This window comes from Amblyomma americanum, chromosome 7 (assembly GCF_052857255.1).
Source record: "Amblyomma americanum isolate KBUSLIRL-KWMA chromosome 7, ASM5285725v1, whole genome shotgun sequence".
Lineage (NCBI taxonomy): Eukaryota > Metazoa > Arthropoda > Arachnida > Ixodida > Ixodidae > Amblyomma > Amblyomma americanum.
The window spans coordinates 44,665,332-44,693,091 of NC_135503.1; the positions used below are offsets into that span (position 1 = coordinate 44,665,332).

Genomic DNA, 27,760 nt, shown 5'->3' on the forward strand with positions numbered 1-27,760 from the left:
AGGCCGGCGCCGACGAAGGTCAGGTTTACGCCGGCGCTCTAAGGGAATAACACGCTTCGCACACTGGTGGCTCGTTGCCGATATTTATTGCATCTTTTATTTTTTTGCATACACACGCGTTCTTAAAACAGATACTTCTATAGTACATGCGAAGAGCGCTCAGAAAACTGTGAGCAAGGGACTAGTTAAGAGTAGTTAAAAATAATAAGCGATGTTTCAGCGCGTGGGGGCGTACACGTAAGTTACCGCTTGTTCGTTGCCGCGGTCTCCGCCTTTCTTTCCCGAACAAACAGCTTTCGCGGCGCGCGCAGTGATGGGTGTGGCAAGGCAGTCCACTCTTCCGCCCAGCGTCGACTGCGCATTAGCGGCGCAGTCCTTACTTCCTGTAATTACCGCAGAATCGCTACACCAGGAGCTGCGACTCGCTATTCATTTCCGTCGTATCGATGAGAGCAACGCTCGTTCCGTGGCACGTCTTACACGCGTAGTCAGGATATTGTCGCTCCATTGTTAGTATTCAAAGCCGTAGGAAGTGTATCAGTCTGTCAGGTACAGGTGAGCAAATAGCGTCGACTTAAAGCACTAACCTTTCACCGAATCGACGATGTTATCACAGTATACAGACAACTCGGTAATGGAGGTATCAGACCATTGAGGGTTTAGTGTTTGGTTTCGCGCCGTATTATACTTTTCTGCGCCTGCGCAGTCGTTGGAGTAGGGAAATATGAGAACGAGTTAAGAAAAGTGGAAACATCTTGGGGGAAAAAAAATAGGAAACGAAGTGATCCTGCAAGCCACCTCTCCTTGGTGGTCTGTCTGTTTACGTCAGGTTAACCCGACAACTTCTTTCAATGCAGTGAACAGGCGTCCGACCTTTTTATACTGGTCCTTCATCATACGCATGGAAATCTTTCGTTGCAACGTCATGGACGTCCATTATGATGAAGTTTCTCTCTAGTAGATCGCATCATTCAAGGCCCTGGGTCCCCATGTACTGAGTGCTTCAGACATCTACATCGCAGGCACAGCAGAACAGCCTACCTCCGGGGTCATATATCGACACGGGCTTCCTTTAAGCCGAACTGAGGTGAAAAGCGAAGCGATGCTTACACCTCACAGCAACCTCCCGCGTGGTGCAGGCTTTCAATACGCTTCCCTTAAGCCTATGGATGCCACGTGACTGTAGCTACCGACTGTAGTTATTGATACTCGAGCGTTGCTGAGTATCAATAGTTTCCGAGTTGCTTTTCAGTATCAAACCCTCAACAGACGCTCGTAAAACATACAAGAGCACTGCTGTCTGCCGTCTTCAACTCGATCTGCTCTTAGTCGCATGTTTGGCATCGGCTTAGCGCTGAAATCGAACACGTCATCTGGCAGCCGCGCATGGCTGTACTATGTACACACGCACTGTATCAACAAAATTCAAAGGAAAAAAAAATGCCGATGCGCGAACAGATGACACAACAGTATATACGTCAGTGTAAAACGGACAAGAAATCAATATTTGGCTGCTATCAGTTCGTTGTCGTCGGTTTCACAGTCTTTTGCTGCGGCTTGAGGTGCCCTCTGGCTCGGCCTACGCACGCAACCAGAATGTGGGCTTCTCTGTGAGCCTCGCTTTGGCCACTGCTTCTTTGTGCCAGCCGTGTAACGCTGGCAGCTGCGAGCGCACTGTGAGGCCGTCAGCGCGTCGGCTGCCAGAGTGATCTGAGTGGCTCGCGGTCCGGGCCTGGCGTCTTTGGTCCTCGGCTTCCTCTCGCTCCAGCGCACCCCTGGAACGTCGATGTCGAGGTTTCAGCCGTCTGCGCCTGGAAGCACTGTGTGAGGGAATGGTTCAAGCGCACGGGAATGAGGCTTTTCATATACAGTGAGCGCATGCAGTAACAAGTCGGGGACGCAACAGTGGTACCGGAATCAGGGAGGAAGAGATTTGTGTACTGTGCGCAAGGAAGACAAACTGTCGCTCGGGTCACTATCTCTCATATTATCGTCACGAAGTAACAGCCCTTGTGTAAACTATGCGGTCTACAGGGTCTGCTTCGGGGCCGTGCGATACGCTTCGTTTTTCATCGTCCGCATTCTAAATACCTCGACACCGAGAGCAGGTCTCGTCGTAACCCTTTCGAAGCGTAGGACTTAAAGGGGTGGTAGAGAACACCAGTACGCGGCTTAGAAGCAAACCTCTAGGGCTGCATCTTTCTCACAGGCTGTACATTATGATTACAGTCGAACCTCGCTATAGCGAAACGGTTTATAATGAAGTAATGGGTATAACGAAGGAATGATGGTTTAGCGTTTATGGGTGTTTAACGTCCCAAAGCAACTCAGTATGAGGGACGCCGTACTGAAGGGCTCCGGAAAATTCGACCACCTGGGGTTCTTTAACGTGCACTGACATCGACAGTACACGGGCCTCTAGAATTTCGCCTCCATCGAAATTCGGCCGCCGCGGCCGGGATCGAACCTGCGTCTTTTTGGCTAGCAGCCGAGTGCCATAACCACTCAGCCACCGCGGCGGCTTTCAATAAATGACAATATCCCCTTGGAAGCTCGGTCAACAAGGGCTAGAAGCTACGGGTATAGCGAAGCAATCGCCGGGCCCCCTTCAACTTTTTTATAACGAGGTTCAACTGAGTTGCTGTACTGTATTGAGGTTCAACTGAATTAGTACTGATCACTTTTATCTCATAAAGTGGGTATTTCCACGAATCGCGATGGAAACTAAATGCGCTCTTTGTTCTGCTAGCCGACCAGAGTTCCAAGATTACCATTGTCGGAGTTCTTCCCAGATGGGCAGCAAGTTAATTTTACCTTTTTCTTTCTTTGTACTTTCGCCAGGGTTGTGTACATTTTTCTCCGGGGAAAGTCAGCGTACCTTTCCTTTCCCTGTCTGCTGCTGTTTAACAAAAAAAAAAAATGTTTACTGAAAGTCTTGAACGCGAGGTCGCTGGGTTTCTTCTGAAGGCCCCAGAAGAGAAGAATTTCTTTTTGTAGCTCAGTGAATGGACAACTGTAGTCTGGAATGGCGTTATATGAAACGAGGTTGACTGTCATTTCGAGGCAAAACGTCATTGTAAGGCGACATGGTGCCGTATAGAGGAGGCGCTTCTTACAGAGCAAGGCAGGAATGCTTTCTCTTACCTTAAAGATTCCCACTGCATTATCCAGAAGTGCACGCAAGTTATTAACACCTGTTTTTGCTGACAGCATGTGCTTACGTAAGCGATTAAGCATGAGTTCCTGTGGTCAACTTCTCTTAACCGTAATGTTCTGGTTCTTCGACAGTTACTCTTCATTGCCGTGAGACAACAGATGAAGAACAAAAGGAGCAGTTACTGCATATCATTAACAGCATGTCAGGCTAGCTGGCCATTTCTGCAGAACGGAGCCAGCTTGGCCTACTCTGTTATGCCCCGCCTACTTCACCATGCAATTTCCTTTGCGGGCTTTTTTCATCAAATGCTGCTTTCACATGAAAAAAGAAGAGAGCCAGAAGAAAGGAAGGGTGAGAACATTAACCAGGCACAGCGGCCTTTCGGTTAGCCAGAACAAAGGGAGGGAAATAGAGGGAGCGAACGAGAAAAGAAAGCGAAGCAATGTTTTAACTTGTTTCCTTTGGGCGTGGCCGTGGCCAGTGAGCACAAAAAAAAAAGTCCGCAGTTCGTCTGTGGGTGGCAGCTCAAGTTATGGCTTTTAAACGCCCAAGTGCGGCTTTTGTGGCGTTCGTGACGATGCAAGTCGAGGCAACGATCCTGGAATCTTGTGCTCGCATAGCTATCGACTTATGTGCGTGCACCATCGGGCGACCGTAACTGCAGCGTCTACCGTGTGCACCTTATCGCCGTTAGAACACGTTAGATTAACTAACGTGTTCGCGGTTTCGATGTACCTGCCTTCTGGTGAGAATCATTGGCTGCTTGACTGTTTCCCGGAGGTGATACAAACCCAGGCGTATCTGAATGGCTGGTCACCGTCTAAAGCTGCCTGAAGGATCTGTGACTCGGTTGGGGACACGGGAAGGCCTCAGTGCTTGTGAATCCCGATGGTGAGGCTGATCCACTTGGGCAGCAGGTCCCGCAGTGAGACGTGCTTGTCTGCGTGATGCTCTTCCTCATCGTGGTGGTCCTCCACGTGGTGGTCCTCCACATGGTGATCATCCACGTGGTGATCCTCCAGGTGGTGGTCCTCCTCTTGGTGCCTGCGCCGGAATGGGACGCGCGTCAGTTACGTCCTCTGTGCACACAAATATCGTCGGAAGAAACCATGAGCTGCAAATTCTTGACGATTCATTCTTTCGTATTTGTCTGACCAGGTGTGGCCTGTGACACTCAAGTTGCACTCGTACAGTCTCCCCAGTACACGACACCAGCACGGAGATTGTTATGCTGTGGGATTTAAAAACAGCCATGGTCCTAACCGGTTCTTACTTATTTGCACTTTTTGTGCAAATAAGTAAGAACCGGCTAGAAGATCGTGGAGAAAACCGAGAGAGTAGTTAATTCGCTAATCATAGAAGGTAATTAGCGCAGCACATTTGAAGAAGGCGCCTTTCCCAAATTCCGCTGTTGACCTGTCCAATATGGCGGATTTCTCTCCAGAAGAGCTGTGATAGTTACAGGACGAGCGCGTATGAAACACATTTTGGAAGGATAAAAAAAAAGAATTATAGACGTTCAATTAGACAGATGCGGCAGATTATGTATCAGCACTGTTGTCACTCCCCGCTATTTGGTTGTGATTGGTCAGATTGCGTGGCAACCTACCTTGCTTGGTTCAACTGAGATATGTGCGAAAGTCTGCCCGCGGAATTTTGGTTGGTTCTATTACCTGTCCCGTTATAAAGGGGATCAAGGCAAGAGCGGGGGCTAGTTGGTGTTTCATACTAAGGAAATCGCGCTATGTGGTACAAGACGACGTGAACACAGAAGCGCTTCACCTGTCTGTGTTCATTTCGTTTTGTACCACTTAGCGCGATTTCCTCGGTATAAAGGGATGCTTCAAATAATTTATGCATTCAAAGTTCTCTCGTAATAACTTCAGCTGTACGTGTAAAAGCAATTGTATTCCTTAACAGGAAGCTGATTGCACTGTGTCTCCAAGTTGCTGAAACTTGAAGGAAAGTACACTACGCTTCATTCTACTGGATCTGGATGAAGGCTTTAGGAACACAAGGAAACCAGTGAGTGCCTTTCAGCCGATGAACAGAGGACGCTTGGGCAATCAAGATGGACCGAAAAATTCCAAGCCCTCCTGAGTCGAGGGCTTTTTGTGCTGTTCATCATCAAAGACGAGGTCCCGCTCAGAAGCAGAGGGGCAGCCGCTAAGAAGCACCAGATTGCGCAGGTGGCACCTGTCCAAGAATATCGCCTGGGACGCGCTTGATAGCCGCTTAAGGTCATCTACCTCGTGAGCTTTGCGCAGCGATTGTGGAGTTCGCGTTCACGCTGTCCCTGTGGCCTTTGCGATGTGTGCCTCTGTTCGACTGAGCAGCCCGTATTTCCTCTTGTTAGAAAGCGCCTTCAACCAGATAGGGCTGGCAATCAGTGGTTACGGAGCTCGGCTGCTAACTCTAAAAGTGCGAGTTCGACCCCGTCGCGGCGGTCGCATTACGATGGAGGCGGAATGCTAGAGGCCCGTGTACTGTGCGATGTCAGTGCATGTTAAAGAACCCCAGGTGGTCAAAATTATCCGGAGCCCTCCGCTATGGCGTCCCTCATAGCCTGAGTCGCTTTGAGACGTTAAACTCCATAAACCGAACCAAAGTTCGCTTGAGGCTTTTTGGTAGTGCGTATTGTGCGTGTACATCCACTGAAGACGTGTCATGCGCATTTTGTGTCCGTGTTCACGTATGTGTATTGAGGTTTGTTATACCTTATCTTTGTTAGTGTGATATATAAGATACTTAAGTTTTTCAAATTAGCTTTTTTATTTCATGTATTTACACTGCAGTGACGTTGATTCGAGATGTTGCTGGAATGGTAGAAAGATTATGCACAATTATGCATATTAAAAATGTGTTTAAGGGAGACGAAGTTTTCTTACGCAAATACCGGTTGATTTGTGCATGCGTGTCTACGTGCGTGCGTGTGTTCTTGAAATGGAAGTAATTTTTGCTGTAAAGATGTGTCGAACTGACATTCGTATCTGTCCATGCGTATAAAATTCCTTTGAGGTCTTTGGAAGCGTCGCTGTGGCTACTCAGGAGCGATAATTTCTCGTGTTTTTTTTGTATTTAATGGCGTACTGTAATGCGCCTTTGAGTTCGCAGAGTTAAGACGAAAATACAGATAACAACTGTGTTTTTTATAGTGTCCACACAGATGTTGCGTGCTATTGTAGGGTCCTATCAGTAATAAACATCGCGAACTCCTGTTTTGGAGTCCACGTTAACAACACTCATTTAGGCACTCAGGCCTTTGCCTGCATGGGTTAGATGTAGGTCAAGGTCAGTAGACCCAAGTCGCTGTCATGATATACTTCTCTCATTCAGCTTCATGCCTTGCAAGGTCATTTTTCCACTAATGTGTTGTAGAATAATTGACAATGATTGCGCCAAATACGTCAGAATAAAAAAAAATGTTTTATTACTATACGATGGTTTTCCAATACAGCTGGGCCCGGATTTATTAATGAATTATTGGCTATGTTTCGAACGCACAGATTGTCCCGCTGAAATTTCTGTGTAAAAAGTATACAAAGGTTCCACTCTATATCGAACTACAATTTCGCTGGTCGTTCGATATATCGAACTGCGCGTCGAGCCCCTGCAAGCGGCGCTTCTCCTAATGGACCTCTTCGAATTTTCCCGCGCGGAGACGAGTCGGTTGCGCGGCCTGTGCGCCTGATGGCAGCGCTAGCGCTATGAAACAGCGCTTCACGAGGTGTCCTTCGGTCCCTCGTGCTCATTTTCCACGCTACATCGCTGTAGTGCGGTGAAACCAACCTAACTAAAGCATGGCCGCAGCCCTCACTTGGCGTGCTTCGCTGCCGAAGGCGTAACGGAAACCAAGTGTACCTGAAATTTAATTAGATTATTATATCTACAGCGTACTGTTAACGGGATTAGACATCCTATAATACTCGGTGGCTAGTTCCAAAACGCTATTTGCAGCAGCTTCGATGCGAAGCTGGTTAGGCCTAGCGACGCGTAGCGAGCGTTGCGCTGGCAGCCAGTCAGCGGATGGCGCGTCGCTGCAGGAATCGCGTCACTAGCGTGGGTGCGGTGTGTAATCGCTTCTACGTTGCAGACAGTTTATCTATTGCTAATTTTTATATATCAAATTATTTCGCGATCCCCTTCGAGTTCGACGTCCGGGTTCGAATGTATATGTTTTATAAAGGAGGGACCCCAAAACTCAGCACGGGACTTTAGAGAGGGGTCAGTAAATTAAACGGCGTGAATCCGTCGGAGGCGGGTGTTCCTCGGTGATTTGTTGTGAGCCCTATAGTGGGACAGTTTATAATGCAATGAATCAGTTTGGAAGTTAAGACTAGTACATGTTATTTAATGCATTCGATTAAAGGCTGAATATTGAGCAGCGGATATGCAAATGCGGCTGAATGATTTTTTTTTTTCAAATAAAAAAAGAATTGAGCGCAGTGCTGTGTTTTGAATGACTTGAACAGGATGGAGCGTAGTGGGATAAGTTAGATGTGTGAGTGTATGAAGGCCTTATATATGACATTAGTAGCGTGCTAAATGAGACTAATTACCGGAGCTTGCGATGAAGGGGAATTTTCTTGTTAATGTTTACGTTTATATCGTGAGTGTGCGCATGTGATGACAGCCGAGCGTCAAGGTATACGCCCAGAAATTTTGTTTTGTTAAAGCTATGGAATACAACTATGTTTCCATTTGTTATCGTGTGCTTTTTGACGCGAATACTATGTAGTTGGATTTAGTACTGTTTGCTGATTTTTTTTTTGTTGAATCTCTAACAGCTGGGACAAATTGTTTAAACCCGTGTTTGCCCATGAGTACAATTTTATTTCGTTATCTGCTGTTACAAATATGTTAGTGTCGTCAGCACGAAGACCACACTCATCAAATATGTTGGGTGGAAGGTCATTAATGTGTGTTAAAGATTACTTAAACGGGCGAGAAGAGAACCGTGAGCAACTGCACGACTTGTTGATAATCGCATTTACGCGTCGTTCATGAGTTTATAGGTATGTTTCAATTCTAACGGAGTTCTAACGGCTATTCTCATTTTTATGGCAGACTAACGTTTTGCGTTTTTTTGTTTTGCTCTGTTTTTTCACAAGCGGCTTTGGGATCATGGATTCACTTTTTTTCAGCTGTATATTCGACGTAACTTGACCGTAACTGGCGCACGCAGATGCACATTCCTCATATCCGGACGAAGCACCCAAGAAAGCGATAATTATAAACTGACAAGGCAGCTTCTCCCAAAGACTTGCCCCTGTGTAGCTCGACGGGTGCTTGTTCCCTTTCCTTAAGCCCTTCCCTGGACAGTCGTATGGGCAATTCCAGACCAGAATGCATGACGAATTGTCCGTGTTTTGATGTTACGAAACAAAAAAAATCAAAACTAGAGGCTTTTCATTCAGTTTTAAATGCTGGACAAAAAAAATGAGAAAGAGTGATGCCTTGTGAGTTGATTCTTGCGTGTTGTGTAATGGAGGCCACAGAGAAAAGGCGCTGCGATATTTTTCATAATTTTTCTTTTATTCACTGTCGTCTTGCTCTCGGGCATATGTGGTGGTCTTCACAACTCATCGCCGGTCGAAACTCCGCTCATCTTCGCTTCGGTGCATAGCGTAGCGGGTGTTTCCAGCGTGAAATCCAAGCTTGTGGATGTGTCTTCCGACAGGAAGGTAGTACATACTCGGCGACCTTAACGGTGATCACACTTGATGAGCGTCCGAGCTATGAAGGTCCAGACACTTGTCACAGAGATGAGTCCTTGTGCCTCTGGGCTCGTCTTCCGTGCCGCACGCTCGCAGTTGAGGCACAGTGCACGTTAAATGAGAACGATGGCACTCGTGCCCGTCAAGCGGAGCTCTCCGCGTGCACGGGTTGACGGGGGACATCTGGAGAACGGTGTCGAGCGCGTCCTTGCGACGGGGATATGGACACTAAGCATTTCAAGAGAAGGAGCAGTGCGCGCGCGATGGAGAAGCATTTGGTGGAAGCGATTGAGGAGGCGACTATATCTCTACCCTGCAAGGTTTGTTTTTTCTTTTTCTTTTTTCGTGTTCGCGGAGTTGTACGCTTGCTCCATTTTCAGCAAGAGCCTAACTGAAAAAGAACGAGGCAACTTTCTGGCTCTTAATGTTGTGACTGGATAAAAAAAAAAATAACCCATAGCGATGAAAACGCTGCAGGGTGTTGTTGGCGGGGGTGGGTGTGTGTGTAAAGGGGGGGGGGGGGGGGGAGGATCAGGAGTTTGGGGATCAGGGCAGATGGAGAGAGTTATGAAGTGCTTGAGATTGGGCTAGCTGGAACATGATCATATGCAAGACGTGCGCTGCTTAGAGTGACGAAGACAGCGTTAAAGACGACAACACGAGCGGTTAAGCGGAACAGTTGCGCTTAACCGTTCGCGTTGTTGTCGGTATTCCTCAGTCTAAGCAGCGCACTTGCATATGAACAGACGGAGAACCCGAATCTCGGATCGTCCCTTGCTTCCATGATGCTCAGTGTTCTACGGTACGTTGCGAACGCTGTCGAAAATTGTCAGCGTGCTTTGTATTTAATTTTTTTTTTATCTAAAGGGAGAAAGGGTGGAGGGTTCTTGCGCCGTATTTGGGGAAGGCAACGTGGGAGGCGGGAGGGAGGGGTTGAGGAGGACATTTGCTGCTCTATTCGGCGGTTCGGGACGGACAACAAGCGCGCGCACACGTGCCTGTGACGCCCGCCGCGACTAGTTGAACAACGCGCCTGCACACTACACGATCCGCGCGCAAGCCCATCATGCCTTCGTGTCCTTTGCCGTCGAGTTGCGCCGCTGTATGTCGTGCGACCTGCGAAAGAGACAATGGGCACACCATGCACAAGCTGGTCGAGAGCCGCGAGGAGGCTTTGCGCGCCCTCCGGCTCTCTCTCTCTCTCTGTGCTGTTTTGGCGAGCGTGCGGCGCCGGAAGCAAGCCAAGCCGAGACAAAGCCGTAGCCGAGAAGGCAGCTCCAGGCAGAAGCATTCGACGCTCCGGTGGGTGTATCAGGTTTACAAAAGCAGCGGTGCATCGGTAGAAGCGAAAAGCTGGTTCGCTCGTGCGGCAGCGTGTCCCGTTTTTTTTATTAATTTTTTATGAGGCGAACAGCTCATGTGCAGTGCTCGGAAAACGGAACACTCGCGCTGCATAGTTATCCAGTTTTGCAGCATGTGAATTGGAGCACACTGAAAACGCACTGCCCCGCCGCGGTGGCTCAGTGGTTAGGGCGCTCGACTACTGATCCGGAGTTCCCGGGTTCGAACCCGACCGCGGCGGCTGCGTTTTTATGGAGGAAAAACGCTAAGGCGCCCGTGTGCTGTGCGATGTCAGTGCACGTTAAAGATCCCCAGGTGGTCGAAATTATTCCGGAGCCCTCCACTACGGCGCCCCTTTCTTCCTTTCTTCTTTCACTCCCTCCTTTATTCCTTCCCTTACGGCGCGGTTCAGGTGTCCAACGATATATATGAGACAGATACTGTGCCATTTCCTTTCCCTAAAAAACCAATTATTATTATTATTAAACGCACTGGAAGTCAGGGAGGAATTTTGTGAACATCAAGGACGAGAAAGCATATTAAATAAAGTAAGCGCGGTGATGTTGCAACAATTCCTCGCTCGGCATGTCCTTGACGTGCTGGAGGGGCTGCGGCCAGAGAATAGGCTGGTGAACAGCAGGAGTGACCCCTTTGTTAGCGAAGGCGGCTTCTAATCAGGCGTACGTCCTACGCACCTGTTTCTAACCTGTTTCTATTATATAAGGGCATCGCTGCGTTATAATTAGAACTGGATAAAGCAGTATATCAGACGTTCTGTTTTTTCTTCGCAATGTTGCAAATAGTTGACATTACTTGTGGGTTCAGTTTCAGTTGCCAGTGCGCTCGAGAAGAGCAAATTTTCGCTTATAATTTGAAGACTTAAGACTAACTTTCCGCCAGAGCAAGACCGTATTTGAAGAGATGGAATATATTACCGCCCCATTCAAAGCTGTAGGAATTTTTCAAGAATAACGACCGTTGCCCTGCTCGCCTGCAAAACAGTATAACCGCCCCACTAGCTGTAGCTTACAAGGTAGTAGTAAAGTAGGTAGTTTTTTTTTTTTTTGCTGAGATTGCTAATAAAAATTTCGCCATGTGCTAGGGAAGTTGTGATATCGACTTTACCTATGATCTCACTGTTGTATTTTCGTCTTTTGTTTTCAGGTGCGTGTTGAATAGATGTTGCGATCATATTTCAGAGTCGGATACTAATCTCATTATAGGATCAAACGGCAGCGCAAAAATAAAACAAAAAGAAGTACATTCGACAGCAACGTTTTCATAGCTTTTGTAGTTGGCCTGTAAAAACGTAATATCGGCTGAGGCACATAAATGCTTTTGAAACGTTTCTCTATGGACTGACGTCGGCCTTGCTATGAAACTCGATTAGATGAACGTGGTCCTTGAAGTGCACAACGGTATAGTGGTGGTTTGTCTGAGGGCCTTGTCGAAATGCTGGTGCCGTTCAGAAGTTTTCAAACGTTCGCTTTTTATTCTTGTGCTAGCTAGCTTCCTTTGTTTTCTGGACCTATCACGCTGTATGCGTGTGGACAGTGACCTTTTGACATTCACCACAGTCGTGATGGGGGCTGTTGTCATTTTTTTTTTAGATGTGTAGCTCAGGCGACGCACTTATCCCCTTTTTTTTTTGTCACAGATCTGCGTTTATGCGAGCAACGTTGGCGAGAGCGAAGTGAGCCACTATGTCAGTCGGTACGCCGCTGTCGCGACGTGTCCACGAACTGACCACACTGCGACACCAACGGCACCTGGTGTCACTTATGCTAGACACAACAAGGCCTTCCCTGCTTCCGCTCCGGCAGCATTGTGGCGAGCGGCAACAGCGATGGTTAGAGCGGCGGACGCAAACGGAAACGTGACGAAACGCTTTTATCTGCAACCGCTCACTATATGCAGCATGCCTACGCAGCATCTAGCTGACGGGCGAGTTATGTTGGACTCGATCCACCATTTCTTTTCATATAGAATTTGGCACGGTATCTCTTATACCCGCCCGCTATCTTGCCTTCCCTTCATATATTTACCAGACACGCCCTGCTTCGCTGGTTCATCCCCCTGGATTCGGAGCATCTTTAGTGTATGTTCCATGGCATGCACAGCAAGCATGGCAAGCGCAGCCGTGGACAACCGTTTGGCCGGAGGGCCCAGCACTTACCCAGAATCCCATGGCTTAGATTCCCACGGCTTAGACTCCCACGGCTTAGACTCCCATGGCTTAGATTCCCAGGGCTTGGATTCCCAGGGACCCGACGACTGCCAGGCGCCCGGCTGCGCCCAGCCGCCTCCTCCGGACTGGGACTTCCAGCTGTCCGAGTAGGTGGGCGCCTGGTCCTGCCACTCGTCCTTTTCCTCGTCTTGCCACTCGTCCTTGGGCACCTCCTTAATGACCTTGATCTCCTTAACCACGGGAATGGTCTTGTACACGGGGATGGTCTTGTACACCGGAATGGTCTTGTACACCGGTATCTCCTTGTACACGTACTTCACCCTGTTCGGAAGTTACCATCATTTTATCCGCGTTTTTGTTTAGGCAGAGAGGGTCAGCAGGCAAGCGGTTTGTGATGTCAGGACAGCGAAGAATGGATCTTCAGAGCGTAACGGTATCATTGTGCGATGCTAGCGCGTGGTGCATGCTTTTGCAAAGTGAGGGTACGAGCTCCTTTTAGAAAGAACGTAGTGCTTTGCGGCGCTCATCGTGGCTCTCTGGACAACCTGTATGGAACCGCGGCTCATATTGAAAAGTATAACGTTATAATTCGTTAACGTAACTTTTTATGCAGCCCCGGACCACGGGTGCCTCTTGTGCTGTTCGAAAAACGTTCACAATCAATAGTCTGGCGATTTCAGTAGCATTGTTTACCCCCACTCAACGCCAAAAAAGGCCAATATTTTTTAGAATAATGGGTTTTGGACGCGTAACCATTCGAAGTGGGTGAGTAGACATACATACTCCGCAATGGGCTCTTTTCATACCATTCTACCTTCCTACCTTGATGTCTGCGGATAAAAAAAAAGCTCTTGCATCCTAACAGACGGTTTCCATCGTCCACATCCGCGTGTGCTTCAGTAACGATTGGCTTTGAGGAAGGAAAGGAAGGGACACGTACGGCTTGACAAAAATGCTTTTGCTGATGTGTAGCCAGGGGATGATGTGTCCCGCATCACAGCAAGCCGCCAGGCAGCAGGCCGCCAGCAACGCCACGGCCGCCTTCATGTCTGCAACGGGAAGGAAGGAGAAGGCAGTCGGCTACGGGAGTCTCTCGGATTTGATGAGAATGCGCTGCAAACCCACCATCAGCATCAATCACCCTCATCACCTTTATCAGCCTAATCCACTCATTTAAATACAAAGATGCCTCTCAGTGACCTCGACTTACTCCTGCTGTTCCTGTTTGATGACTTTTGTTTGTGCACCCGTGTTGTGAGCAGTGCACAACACGCCTGCATTCCACTATCGCGCATGCGCATAGCTCGCGTGCCCGTGCTTCAAGGTTTTACCTGTATGGTCGGGCCGTGACGCCGAAAACGGGTACAGCGAAATACGTAACAGTTGTGGCGCCAGTAGGCACTGAAACGCCGGTCACATGTATCGGATATAATGCGCCTACGAAAAAGCTGTTCATCGTTCCATAGCCCTTGATCCAACGACGCCCTTAAGTACCGCCACGGAACAAGGAATGGCCGTTGCATTCGGTCGCGGCGCTGGCGAAGGCGTTGCTTGGCAGATGTGAAGGGTAAAGGCTACGGGAAACGGCTTGGCGGAAGACCCGCGCAAAGCGCCATCCCCGCATTGGGGACACTCGTTGCGTTCGGTGGAAGCTTTCCATGGGGAAATCCCGCTTGCGTTAGATTCTCAGCCGCGGCAGCAGCGCTTCTGTCTTTTGTGGGCAGCGGCTGGCTCACCGTGCGTGGGCAAGACCGTTTTGCTTTCCTAGTCCGTGCATGGCTTCTGCCCTTTCGTCACTGAACCACACCTAGCTTTGCACCACTTTTCCCGTCTCTGAGCCTGCGAGAACGGTCTGCGAATTACGGGGAACAAAACGCAAGCGGAAAGCTCCAACAGGATGTACTCTGGAAGCAAAGATCCGCTGTGACCACGCCTGTACGAAGCCTGTAAATAAGGAAATCGATTTAATTTAAACCTGATAATTTTTTTTTCTGCATCCCCCTGGCGCCGAAGAGAAGGTGCCGTTGAGTTTGTTGCGGCTTCTCATTACCATTCTACTCGGCTTCGCTTTTCTTGACTGTGAGAGCCAAATGACCGTTCAGAGGCTTCCTTCCTGCTGCACCATGGTCGCGGATATGGATGAACACGCAGCGTTCAGAGCATTACTAAAGTTGTTTTCATTGCTGGGGAAGAGAACTGGAGAGTTAAAAAAAAAGGTCTTAAATCTGCCTGTAATTTCCTTTACGGGACAAAATCCTGTTAACGCTTTCATATGCTGCAAATGCTCTTTTATATACCTTTTCACGGTTATTTTCGCCAACCTAAACATTCTTTCCTCTGTACGCAGCGGAAAGAATATTACATGCTCCAACTAGTGTTTCTCTCTAGATATCTCCAGGTTTTCACTTCTGTTTCCGGCGCGTATCTGCGATCACTCGTTTTCTCATATTGTTGGGCACTATGTATAATTTCAACTGCTACGGTCTCTGCTGCTGGTGTTGGTGTCTGTTGTGGCGAGTCATCCTCTCCATGAGACTGCTTTATGACTTCGCTGCTCATCTACTGTTACATGTCCCTGCTACCGTGTGCCACCTTGCGTAATCTCCTTCGTGCTATAACCGACCTCCCCGCTAGGCTTGCCTACCACGATACCACGGCCATCCTCACCACAAAACTGCTGTATTGGAAAATTAACGGATGAAATGGGGGACGACAGAGGGACAGCGGTTGGAACGCAGCTTTTTGCCCGTCTGCAGTCACCCAAACCAGCGCTAAGGTTTACTACGGAACGAGCTTACCAACTGGCCCAGTTCCGTATGGTTACGGTTTGGGCTAGTCAGTGAACTTAGAAAGGGGTATTGTTTTGAGTATTGTGCCTTGTTCCTTCCGGACTGTGTATCCCTTATCATTTCCGTACCACATTAGCAACTACTGGCCATGCGCTTACTGCAGTGCGCATGCGCGGTCAACACCTGCGGCACAGAGCGCCAGCGGTGCATGCTAAAGCGCTCCATTGTAAACCTCCGTGCCTCCTGCCGTGTAACTCGCGGCGCGCTGCCCCCGTCTCTCTCGCACGGCCGGCGATGTCGGCGAAGAGCAAAAGCAGTATCTGCTCCGGCGGCGCTGCTCGGTTTGCGGGCCAGCGGGCCACTGGTTTAGCCGGCGACCCCCCGAGGAGCGCGTCTGGCGTTGTACTGCGCGCGCTGACCTACATCGCGAGACGCGGCGTGGTGAACTTGAGCGAGCCCGCGCGCGCGGTGAACGACCTGCGTGGCTACGTTCACCGGCCGGTCTGTCGGTCGGTCGGTCAGTCGACGCCGGAAGGCAGCCTTGCATAACTGCGTGCGCCGCTCGCTCGCTATCGGGTGAAAGTCGATACGGCGGCGCCTGGACGGCACTGGTAGTGGGCGGGCCTGTTTTGCGAACACCTTTTCTCTCTCCCTCTCTGTCCGGGAACGGTGGGCCGGACGTTTCGCGGTCGCCCCGAGGCTTGCCCCACAGACCGTGTGCGCGGAGTATTGCGTAATTGTTTCGTTTGGGCATTCGAAACACGTCCTAGCTGCTGGGGTTTTTGCACCTCAGGAATATCTTTGACCCGCCGAGGTGGCCTAGTGACTATGGCGCGCTTTCTCTAGCTGGGTACGACATCGCAGGTTCAATAACTGATGGGGACGATATGAAAAAATAAAACGGAGGTTTCATCAATGCTCCCTGGAGAACCTGAGGTCGTTAATGTTAACCCGGAACATTCTGATTCGTTGTTCGTCACTGCGCTTATGTTACGGGTTCGGGACGTAGACATGCGAGTCACCTACGTTTTTATTGTGGTGTCTTTTGTCTACACCGCTGCCCGTGTCGTTGGTTTTTCACAGAACATAAGTTCGAAGTTCACACCGACGAGCCGTCGTAAGGCGTTTGTAAGGGGCCTGTCAAACGTCCTGTTTGGTTTTCATCCCATCTTTTTCCATTTTTCCGTTGCAAGCTTAGAACTATTTCGTTCTGTTCTGAACACACTGCATCAATTGTATCAGAGGGTGAACATGAGCAGTAAATCTTCGTATGCCGTGCGTGCTGATAGTCTGCCTTTCACAGTTGACTCTTTTTCTGTACTATATGCCTACTGCCAATTTACTCGGGTGCTCGCGTGCATAAACACCGCTACATTTGAATCTCAGTAATTCAAACTCGAACGGGGCAGAAAAATTTGCTAAGATTATGTGAAGTTCGCATTAAGTGGCGGCTCCTTTCAACGCAGGTGACGTTGACGGAAACAAAACTCCAAGTTCTCAAAAGCCGGAAGTTCGAATTAAGCGGGTTTACCGTATAAACAACTTTAGTCTCATTCACGTGGGCGTCTAAAGGGAGCTTTGCGATGGGCCGTTGCTGCGTTCTCATGAACAGTATCGTTAGCGTGTCCTTCTCTCTTCTGGCAGCGACCTGCCTCTGTTTTAAGCGAGGGAGAGAGAGAATGCGAGGGAGAGAGAGAAAGTCCTTGGCGCTGAATGACTCCCCGTCAGTGGCTGCAACGTGACTATCACCTTATGCGAAGCAGGGCGGAAAAGTGCGAGGCAGGGAGAATGGAATGTTCCGCTGTACCGGAGCCGTAGATTTCTGCTCTTAACAGTCAGCGTGGCCTGCTTTGTTTGCTCGAAAAAAAAAAAACAGTGCGAGGAATTTTTGTTGCGGCATTTGTAAGTACTTTCTCCCCGGTGCGTCGTCGTCTTTGCATTATGCGGCAGCGGAAAGCTGCATCGTTCGTTTGCTGCCCACAACGATTACGGCCCAGGTGGGCCCGAGCCACAAGAGGCTACGGGAATGTGCCAACGAACGATGGAAGAAATAAGAAGGAGACCCCTTCTGAAGACGGGTCAAGAAAACAGGAAAGAGGAAGACATCACGAACCCGTTTACGTTAGTCGAAACGAAAGAAAAGAAAAGTCGTGAAACCCAAGTGATGTGCCGGGCCCGCTCGCTTGACAGGGGAGACGCAGATGACGGCGGTTATTTTTTCCTATTTTCGTTTTCCTGTTTGATATAAAAACGCTTTCTTCCGATTATTTTACTGTTTTATATCTTCTGTCTTGTAGTTGCTCAAACTTTTCTTTCTTCAAGATTGAGCGCTATACCAAAATAATTTAAAGTATAAATATTTGAATATTTCTTGTCGTGAGGTAAAGTATAGCGGTGCCGGAAGATTCTGCTTTCTCTATTTGCCATAGTAGAATGGAAGTTGAACAAAAAATAGTGGCAGCACCTACTAGTCCGCCGGCCAGTCACAGCAGTTAACGAAATCAAAGTTCTAATGCCCCGCACCATTCAACAGGTCGAGACATCAAAATTCTTGCACTTATAACGTCACCTTGTGATTATTTGATTTTATTTAGGCGACAAGAAAAGCTTTAACAACGGACTCTTTGCTCATCCCCGACGAATAACGGTTTAAATGGCGGCAGTGCACTTAGGCGGAGCTTTACAGCCGACTTGGTTGTATCCCCCCATAGCCACACCATACGTCCGCCTCTCTGTTTCTCATGCAGGCCCGCCCTGGGCGTATAGTGCATTTAAAGGGGGGCACGTGGGGGAGCGGCTTAGTACGGCATTGTAGTCACTTCCTTAGTCCGGGGGGGGGGGGGGGGGGGGTAAATGTGATACTTCCTCTGGTTTTATTATTTTTTTCTCAAAATTATTCCTCTTTCTGAATACTACGACTGGTTAATTCAGACCGCAGCAACAAGTCGGCTACACCGCAACGAAACGACCGCCCGGAGAGAACATTTCGGGCGAATTTCAAAGTAAAGCCGAAAGTGGGAGGGAATTTCCGGATTCCTCGGCGAGAGAACTGGGCGCGGTATCTCCTGGCGTGAGTTTAAGGAAGGCTCGAAGCTTCCTGACTCCCTCTCTTTGGTCGGGCGCCGCTGCGCCCAGCGCGACGCCGGTACTGCGTCGCTTGGTCACACACGAGGGAGCAGTATGTGGCGACGGCCTTGTTCAGGGTACACCGCGCCCGCTGAGAGGGAGGGCGGCTTTCGCCGAGGTGAAACCACCAGGGCTGCGCCGTGCATACATACCACAAGGGGGGCAAGGAAACACAAAGAAAAGGAATAGAAAAAAAAAACGGCGATTCAGCCGCCTTTATCTTTTGTTGCGAACCCGGAATCGCCGCCGTAGTATTGCAGTTGTTCTACCAAATTAGCTAACCAGGGCACGGTTAGCGGATGGCGGAACGAAGCCTATTTAATCGGCAGCTCGAAACGCGAATGGTGTTGATTAGGACTGCTTTGAGAGGATAGGAAACTGAACAGGAGGTTGCCTGAACCGTTCAATTAAGTTCTATTTATTTTCAGCACCGACGTCCACATGCAGTGGGATTGTGGGCAGTGGACAATGAAGCTCCATATTGGGCTTGACAGCGCCCACTGACCATTCTCTTGACAGCAGTTCAAAGTAAAAAGGATTGCTGTCAACATTCAACGCAGTTGTGGTTAACTCGGTGGAGGAAGGCCGCCACTTCACCCTGGCTTATTTCCTTTCGTGAATAACCAACGTAAGAGTACATGGTGGGCTCTTATAGTCCGATTCTATGGCACACTTAATCGGCATGAGATGCCGATTCGGTATGCCACAGCCATATGGACTGTACGCCACAGCTGGATCCGCTATACGGGACCCTTAATCGCTAACCAATACCACAGAACTCATTAATCTTCAGCGAAACTTGTACACTTTGTTTATAACGCTTACAACTGGCACACATCTCCAAGTCCTCCTTTACTGGACGCAAACTTAGCAAACCTTGTCCCAAGGCGTTACCGTGAGATGATGAAACTCTCCTACTTGCTTAATCACGAGCAGTTAGAAACTGATAAAACATTATATATTGAGGCCGCTAATCTGCCCTCATAACTTTCATGTGCACCCAAAGAAAGAGATTATTTCTGCAAGACTAATTATTTAAGCAGCCATTCTTTCTAAGACCAACTCGCAAATGGGACGTCCTATATACTGTACATTGCGCGACCGTCCCGTCATTTTCTCAAGCGCTCTCCTGAATGCTGCAACCTCCAACACTGCGGTTTCACTTTGCTGACAGTTTGCTTCAAGCTTTTCTGGGCTCACGCTGGCTTATATTCTTGGTTTATAGGTTCCTTTTTTTCACTTTGTGTGCACTACTTTGTGTTGATGAGTGTTCGCTGCAAATATATTTTATGCTGGAACGCTATGCATGCCGCCGAATCTCTTTTTTTCGCATGAATGTAGTAAAGTTTGCCTTTCTGTTGCCTTGTCAGCACTCATTTTTTCTTCTTCATACATTACTTTTCGAGCGCCTACTCCTGCCTGGAAGCCTGCCATTTCGGCTGAAGTATGCCACTAAATAAGAATATGAAAATAAATAGGTGTGCTCATCCTCGTCAAGCCTGAAGCGAAATTACGCACCTGGGGTGCTATAGAGCTAGCATGAAATGCGTAAGGCACGATTTTCTGGGTTTAATTAATTTTGGGTGCCTTCATTTTATCTTTTAAGACGGAAGTTTTGTCGTAATGCTGCCGAGTATATGGTATCGTACACCCATTTCACCAACAACGAAAAATATCTCGCACATTTGTTTCATCAACACATAATAATAATAATAATAATAATAATAATAATAATAATAATAATAATAATAATAATAATAATAATAATAATAATAATAATAATTGGTTTTTTAGGGAAAGGAAATGGCGCAGTATCTGTCTCATATATCGTTGGACACCTGAAGCGCGCCGTATGGGAAGGGATAAAGGAGGGAGTGAAAGAAGAAAGGAAGAAGAGGTGCCGTAGTGGAGGGCTCCGGAATAATTTCGACCACCTGGGGATCTTTAACGTGCACTGACATCGCACAGCACACGGGCGCCTTAGCGTTTTTCCTCCATAAAAACGCAGCCGCCGCGGTCGGGTTCGAACCCGGGAACTCCGGATCAGTAGTCAAGCGCCCTAACATCAACACGGGAACAGTATTACGCTTCTCGTTTGTTGCAGCTTGACGCAAGAGTTTTAACGCCATCATCAACACAACGGCGTTAAAACTTTTGCGTCAAGGTGCAACAAACGAGAAGGGCAATGCTGTGCCCGTGGAAATGACCGGCGCCTCACACAGAAACAAAAATAGTGCACAGCAGATTTGCAACAGGTTGTCCACGGTTCTACAGAGCTTTAATACGCGCAAAATCGGAAATCTCTCCCAAACATGCCGTGCTAATAATTGAATTCCGTTGCATACTGTATCTCAGGTTTCGGTCCATTGTTTCAACAATCGCCGTTCGGCGCGGCTTAGTCTCACTCCCCGGGAACTTAATCGTGCGCGTACTACGATCCAAGAGAACCTCGGCGTTGACGAATATCCGCAGGTATGCGCAGAATCCCATTGTACTTTCAGAGTTCGTCGTTCGGGCGGCCAACAGTATACACAACGATGTCACCGGAGTCGCCGATAACAGAATCCTTAGTGGTTGAACACTACACGGCTTCACTGAAGCCCCTTTGCCTGACTGCTGACGCCGACTTTTTGTCGCAAGGAGAATGGCGGCGTAGGGGTGTGTGGAAATTGGCGAGCGTTGGAGTACGGCGTCAATTCTATAGACTACGGTGCAGGAAAGAAAATTATGATGATTTTTGCGTGTTGTGTTCTATTCTGTTGTGTTTTATGGCACATAGGCAACTAAGGCCATCATGCACCAAGTACAAAGTATGGGAAATATTTTTTGCTGAATTTTATAGAAATGTGAAAAATCATCCGTGGTGTAGAGGGTCTCAAAAGTTAGTACTACCTAGTGAACACGTAGGAATTTTGAAAATAGCTACTGGTAAAAGCTTTGAAGAGAGTTGGGTACCCTCAGCAGCTATACTTGGCTGGGCGAGGATCTCGAGGCTCCCAACTAAAACGATTTTTTATGAAAGGAAATGGCGCAGTAACTGTCTCACATATCTAGGTGGACACCATAAACGCGCGCCGTAAGGGAAGACATAATGGAGGGAGTGAGAGAAGAAAGGAAGGAAAAGGTGCCGTAGTGGAGGTCTCCGGAATAGTTTCGACCACCTGGGGATCTTTAACGTGCACTGACATCGCACAGCACACGGGCGCCTTAGCGTTTTTCCTCCATAAAAACGCAGCCGCCGCGGTCGGGTTCGAACCCGGGTACTCCGGCTTCAGTAGCCGAGCACTCTAACCACTGAGCCATCGTGGCGGGGAGCTGAACTTGGAGGCGAACGAAAAGGCTGAAACTGAATTGAGGACCACTCAGGGAGCGATGGAGAGGAAAGTGATACTAAGAGATAGAGAGCAGAGTGGGTTGAAGGGAAAAACACGAGCTGAGGATATCATAGTTGAAATCGAGAAGTAAATGGACATGGGCAAGATATTTATTGAGGCGTACACGTAACCGACCGTCATTTAGGGTTAACGGAGTGGATTCCGAGAGAAGTTAAATGTAGCGGGGAGCGGCATTGAGTCAGGTGGGCAGGCGAGATTAGGAAGGCTATCGCGATAAAATGGCCGCAAACTATAGCGCAGGGCAGGGATTATTGGAGAAATACTTTTGTTTTGTAGTGGTCGTGAGTGGGCTGGCTGATGAGGATGATTAAGTCTAGTCCGGGCTCGCTTGGAGCGGTCGGCTAACATTTTCCGGGGAATGCGGGTTCTGTAAAACGGTGCTTGCTTGCATTCCAACTTAGTCAAACTTCGCTTCCAAGCGCTATGGGATCGCAGATTTTGGCAATCCTTTCGGTCCCTAATGTTTGACAGAGTTGTGAAAGCAGCGTCTTGCGTCGTTTGTTTGACGAAAAAAAGGCCTTTGTGTTTTTGTCGGGGAATTGGAGCACGCTCCCAAACATTTGGTTCTTCAGCTTGCAACACGACATGTCGCTGGACCTGCCACTTTTGCGTGCGTTCCTATACCTTACTCTACCTATACCTTAGTCTTCCTGTCAACAGTCAGCAGCGCAGCCATTTGGCGCAGTCTAGCCTGAACAGAGCTTCGTTTACCCGCTTTGCTTCCCTGTCCCGTATCCGCGCTCTTCTGACAAATCCTATTGACCCTATCTGTGACGTCAGACAGCGGCACGCCATGCACTCGTTTGCGCTCGCGTCATTTCGGAGGATATTTACGTCCCTGCGACTGCTTTGTGTATTCCTTCGCGAACGAAACGCTCCGAACGAAAGTGAACGCAAGTATGACCTCACCGATGGCGCTGCGCGATAGCGACGCTCTAATCGATAAGCTCGAATATTCGCGCACCGTTTATCGACGAGCGTAATACCTTGAGGCGGCGGTGGTCCTCAGCGTCTCGGCGATGCCATCTCTACCACGTCGCTCGACGCGGTGGCGATGGCACAGCGGGTCGACGACGCCCCGCGGCTCTTCTCGTTGCCTTCGTGTCGGTCGGTCGTTCGCGCAACTTTGCGGCGGGTCGCTGCTGGCTGTGCAGCGGCTACGACGGCGGCAGCATCGGCCCAGCAGCGGCGAGACTGACTGACTGCGCCACTTTTCCTCGTCGTATTCGGCGTTCTCAATTCTGACCCCCCTCCCTCCGCCCTCCGAAGCGCTTCTTCTCTTCCCTCCTCGGTTCGGTGCTCCCGACGAATTCGCGCCGGCCAGCCGGCCGGCTAGAGCAGCCGCTCTCCACTCGCGAGGTTCCTCGAAAGCGAGGCGTCCGGGTCCCCTCCCTCGCCACCGTGCCGCTGCACTTAATTCCGAGGAAGAAGATTCACTCTGTCCGCTTCCCCGCCCTCCTCCCGCGGCACCCACAACTGCTTGCCGGCGGTGGTTCTTGGCCGCCAGCGGTGCTGGGGGACTTTCACCCGGAGCACGCGGAAGTCCGACTTTCGCCTCATGCGGTATAGTCAATGAGAAGCCGCCACCCCTTCGTTCTCGTAGACGCTGCGGTGCTGCGGTGCCGTGAAGCGAACCAGTGGACGTGTGTTTTCGGACGTCTTATCCGCTCCATCTCTCCTTGGCCCCTTCCAGCAGCGTGTCGCCATCTGATGCCGCCGTCCAGCCCCTCCTTTCCTTCCGCCTACGTTCGGCCGAGCTTTCCCGTTTGCTCTCCCGGACGTCCTTAAGTGTTCGGTTTGATGAGATGTCGTCTCGCTAGATCGAGAGGTACGTACCTGTAATTGCTGTGACAGTTGCCAGCCTTCATTGAGGATACAGACAACAGGGAAGGCGTTAACGGCGACGCGATCTGTCGGAGGCGCGGCACTCATTCAAGCGTGAGCTATCAGCGGCGTACGCGTTGCGCTTCGGCGCGTGCCGTCGTGTGTATCATCGGCGTTGTTCCACTATCCTCGCCGCCGCCTTCTGGCGTGGTAAAGAGGTGTGCCGGAGAGCGGTGTGGTTGCGTTCCTCCGCGTCATCTTCCTCGTATATCTCCCGATCTTTCTGGTCTGAAAACTTTTTAAAACAGAGAACGTTCATCAGCACGCTACCCGCAGTTGATCGCCGCTGGATCCTGTGCGAGTGATAGTAATGAGTGGTCGTTGGTGCATCGAGGACGCCAGGTGTTCTAGAGAAGGTCCGCCACTATATATCTGACTTATGATTGTCCTAAGTGCTACCGCCGTGTACTTTTGTGGAGCGTGGAGCCCTCGTTCATTCGGGCTCATCTATATTCTGTCCTAAGTACTGCTGTCTTTAGGGCTCGACTCGGCTGATAGCCACGGTTATTACCGTCTTAACTTTCTATGGAACTGCTTTCCTTTCAAAGGACGTGGCGTTAAGAACGCGTCCGCAGGGAGCGAAAATGCAATGCGCAAAGCTAATTAAGACTTGTAATGGCCGTTCGCAGTGTGTTCTTTTAGAGTAGGGGAAATCTTCGTTTTACTCTTAAATTTAATTTAGTAAATTATTGGATTTTCACCAGTCAAAGCAGCGCAGTGGACGGGGGCCTCGAGAACGTTTAACGGGCTCAGAAGCCTCAGAGCGCGAGCATTCATTATTTTTTCCTTCATCGATATGAACCTATGAGAGAACTTAGTTTGCAAAGCGCCGCATATTTCTAATGACTTCGCGACTTGATGTGTACGTCCCGCATCTTTCTTATATCCTGCTAAGTATGGCGCTGCAATCAAAGAGGGTGCGCGGAATTAAATCTCCAGAATACGAGTGTCTTTTGGCCTTCGGGCAGTCATCGAACCGGTGACCCGACAGTGTGTGGGAAAAGCAACTTACGATCCAGCCACCGTTGGCATCACCCTGCCGATCACGTCGAAGAGAAAGTGCCGAGGAATGAGCTTTAGTATGGCATTCAGCGCATGCCCGCCTCTCTAGGTCCGCGATTCCGCGGCGGTCCCGTTTCCAGAGACCTCTGTTCCCGGAGGCTCTTGTAGCTCGGTCGTGGGCAGGTATTTTTCCTCTCTTGCGGCTTTCTCTCTGTGTGTGGTGGTGGCAGTGTACAGGAAGAGGGCTGGGGGTGTCGTCATCGGCGACGCCGCGCCCACCCCCACCTTTTCAACCCCGGCGCCCCCGAAGTGGCACGCGCTCCAGGAAGTGCACCTAAACACCGACCTCAGGGAACTCCGGCGTGACCCGTGGCGACGAAGCGGCGAAAGCACCAGCGGCTGCGGCGCACTTTCGCCCGCACGCCGCCTTCGCCGATAGATGGCCGACCCACTTGGTGGTTGGGGGAAGAGGATTCTCTATCGGAGGTGGCGCGTATACGTTGGGCTGCGGAGGAGATGGAATCGGCGAACAGCTGAGCGCAAGGTCGGCGGCGTGATTGCGCGCTTGGCTGTATTCTCTTCATCCGCGGTCCGTTGCGTCCGGGCGCTCGCGGTCCGAGGAAGAGTGCTTTATCCGCTTGGCGCGTGACTGCTCACGCGGAGGTAAAAGGTCCCGGATTGGGACGCGGAGATACGTTGATGGATCCTTATTCCGGTATTTTTACCCTACCGTTTCTTTTTCCGAATTTGAGGAGAAACGTTCGTTTTCTTGCCTATGGACAAAGCCAATCCCCTCTCCGCTTATAAGCTTCTCTTCTTTGACGCATTGTTTGCTATCCAAATGCCTAACACCGATCAGCGCTCTGACCTGCCGGTTGGTACTTCTAGGGATATTACGTGCGGCCGGCATGGGCCTCCACGATTCCTATGACCACATCCGGGACCTTTCTTTGCGCTTTCAGTGAAGTTGACCTCGTTCAGTTATATGCTATCTAGCCCTTCATTTCCCCTGTCCTTGTTTGCTGAACCCCGCAAGATCATTCAAGGGTTCGTCATCAAGCGAAGCCGTGGTTATATGTTATCGTCGAACACGGGCTTGGCTTTCTTTTTTCTTAGGTTGAGACGATCTTCGATGAGCCTAAATGGCGCAGTGGATGAAGCGGAATGAAGCTCCGTGTATGTTACCGCCCGCGAAAGAACGCATAAAGTCCATGAGAGCGCCACATATTGCTGCTGGAAACCTGACTTGTCGAGCAAGTTCGCTTCAAAAGTTTTAAAGACAGAGCAATTCCTGGATTCCTGCGTGATAATACGAAGTGGCGAATGCGCGGTCACTGCAAGAATTCCGAGCTGCAAAACGCACAGCGAGAAACGTTTGGCGTTTTTAATCCGCAGGAATGCCGAGGAGACCTTCTCAAGGCTTTGACGTTCGCTGGGACATATTCACGAACGGATCGGTTTCAGCCGTCAGTGTGGAGTCAGTCCTTGCGGAGGCACCTTTCAAAAGGCCCTGAGGGTACCTTAGTTCTGGCGAGGCCGACGAACGTAATGCGAGGCCATGTGCATCCGCACGTAAAGCATCTGCCAATTCCGTGTCCACGGGCTGCGACTGTTGCAGAAAACAACGGCCGTCAGATATCTGAATTCTAGTAGCAAAATCCTCCTAAGGCACACAATAGAAGTATAGGCCGGTCGTTGCTCGCCAAATCCACGAGGGCAGCTGACGCACGAAGAATACTCTGCCTGATGAACAGCTAAGGTGGACAAGAGTGCCGGCGTGATGTATGAACGTCCTAAGTGAACTATCAAGCCTGATAATTACGTAGAGGGTTGCCCATGGCCCTTAGTAAAAGATATGCTCAAGTCGCGCTCCGCATGCCCCACTGTCACGTGCCCACCTCTTCCGAAGCTCTCCAGGACGCCTGTATCAAAGTTCCTGTCCACCGGACGTGCTCCCGGCGAGCGCACCGTGCGCTTGGTTCCCCAAGGTCTCTGCTTCCTCGCTTCCGGACACGGCCGCGGCGAAGGCCAGTCGCACGTTGCGCGCCGGCGCGGTCGGTCGTGTTTTGCGCGCAAGGTCAGTAGCACCACCGCGCCGTCTCCCGCTCACTTTCGCTCCTGGCCGGACGCGCACGATTCACTTCCTAGCCGTGGTACTCACCCAGAGGTAGTGTCGGTGTTGTGGTCGGATGGAAGACTACGGCTCGGCTGGCTGCCGGCACCCACGATCGCGCGCCTCTTGTTGGCGCCGCCGATGTGTGTCGGCGACCGGTGGCCCACTTGTGTCGCGGCTCCCATTGGTCAAGAGGCCCGGATCATGCCGGCGCGGTGACGCAACGCGCGCACCGCTGACTACTGCTCGGCGGCGTGTGCGCACGGAAATCGGTTTCGAGGATTCGTTCTGGTTCGGACGCGGAGGGAAGCTTGTGCTTTCGCCTCGCCGGAATCGCGGCCATGCTTGCGCAAACAAAGGTCGCGCCTCTCCGCGATGCCTGCTACACCACTCGCTGGGCTCGCCGAGAGGAGAAGCCCTGGCGCAACCGGCGGGGCTGCGTTGAAGACCAACGTCGATCCACCCTGATATTTCCGGCACGCGATCTCCGACTCTCTCTCGCGCGCGCACGTGCGCACCGGAGCTTGGCCCGCCGAAACCGAGTTTTGTTGAGCGTGGCCCCAAGACGAAGTGGCGGAGCTGTTTGTTTCGATTCGACGACCCTGCCACTATGGCGGACGTGTTGCCACTTTTTGACGGAGAGACTTCCGCGCTACCCGAAGTGGCGCATCTCATGTTTTAACGAATCGTCGAGAGGTCGGAAAACATGATGCTTTCGCTCAATTTTCTTTTGCGCTTGATTTTGTGCGTGTGCTTTCTCTCTTCTTGTGGGCATCACACTTCGGCAGTACGCGGCCGGAAGATGACTGCATCGCCGGCTGCCATGCATCAGTACACTCTGAGTAGGATGAAAAGGTAGTTTCAGAAATTTGAGCGTCACACGCGACTTGGGAGTGAAGGCGAACTCTTCTGCCCTGCGGTCCGCGGATTGAGGTCACATTCGTGCAATGGCCGGTGTGTGAGAGTCGACTGAGTTCGCCCTGTCGCTTGTCGGCTCTTTTTCCATATTTTGTTTTGTTTCCTCGCTTGGGAAGCCCGAGGCGCAGTG

At 50.1% G+C, this 27,760-nt stretch overlaps 1 protein-coding gene and 1 pseudogene across 2 annotated transcripts in view; one reads left to right on the top strand and one right to left on the bottom strand.

Moving 5' to 3' along the window:
- The window catches only part of LOC144099003 (rho GTPase-activating protein 18-like), a 201,440-nt gene that overhangs the window by 68,470 nt on the left and 105,210 nt on the right, over window positions 1-27,760 (top strand). The window lies entirely within an intron of this gene.
- LOC144097081 (uncharacterized) lies at window positions 70-27,415 on the bottom strand (annotated as a pseudogene). Its single transcript, XR_013306900.1, has 5 exons — window positions 26,761-27,415; window positions 13,344-13,452; window positions 12,392-12,724; window positions 3,893-4,201; window positions 70-1,820 (listed from the first exon to the last, which is right to left on the bottom strand). The product of XR_013306900.1 is annotated as an uncharacterized LOC144097081 (transcript).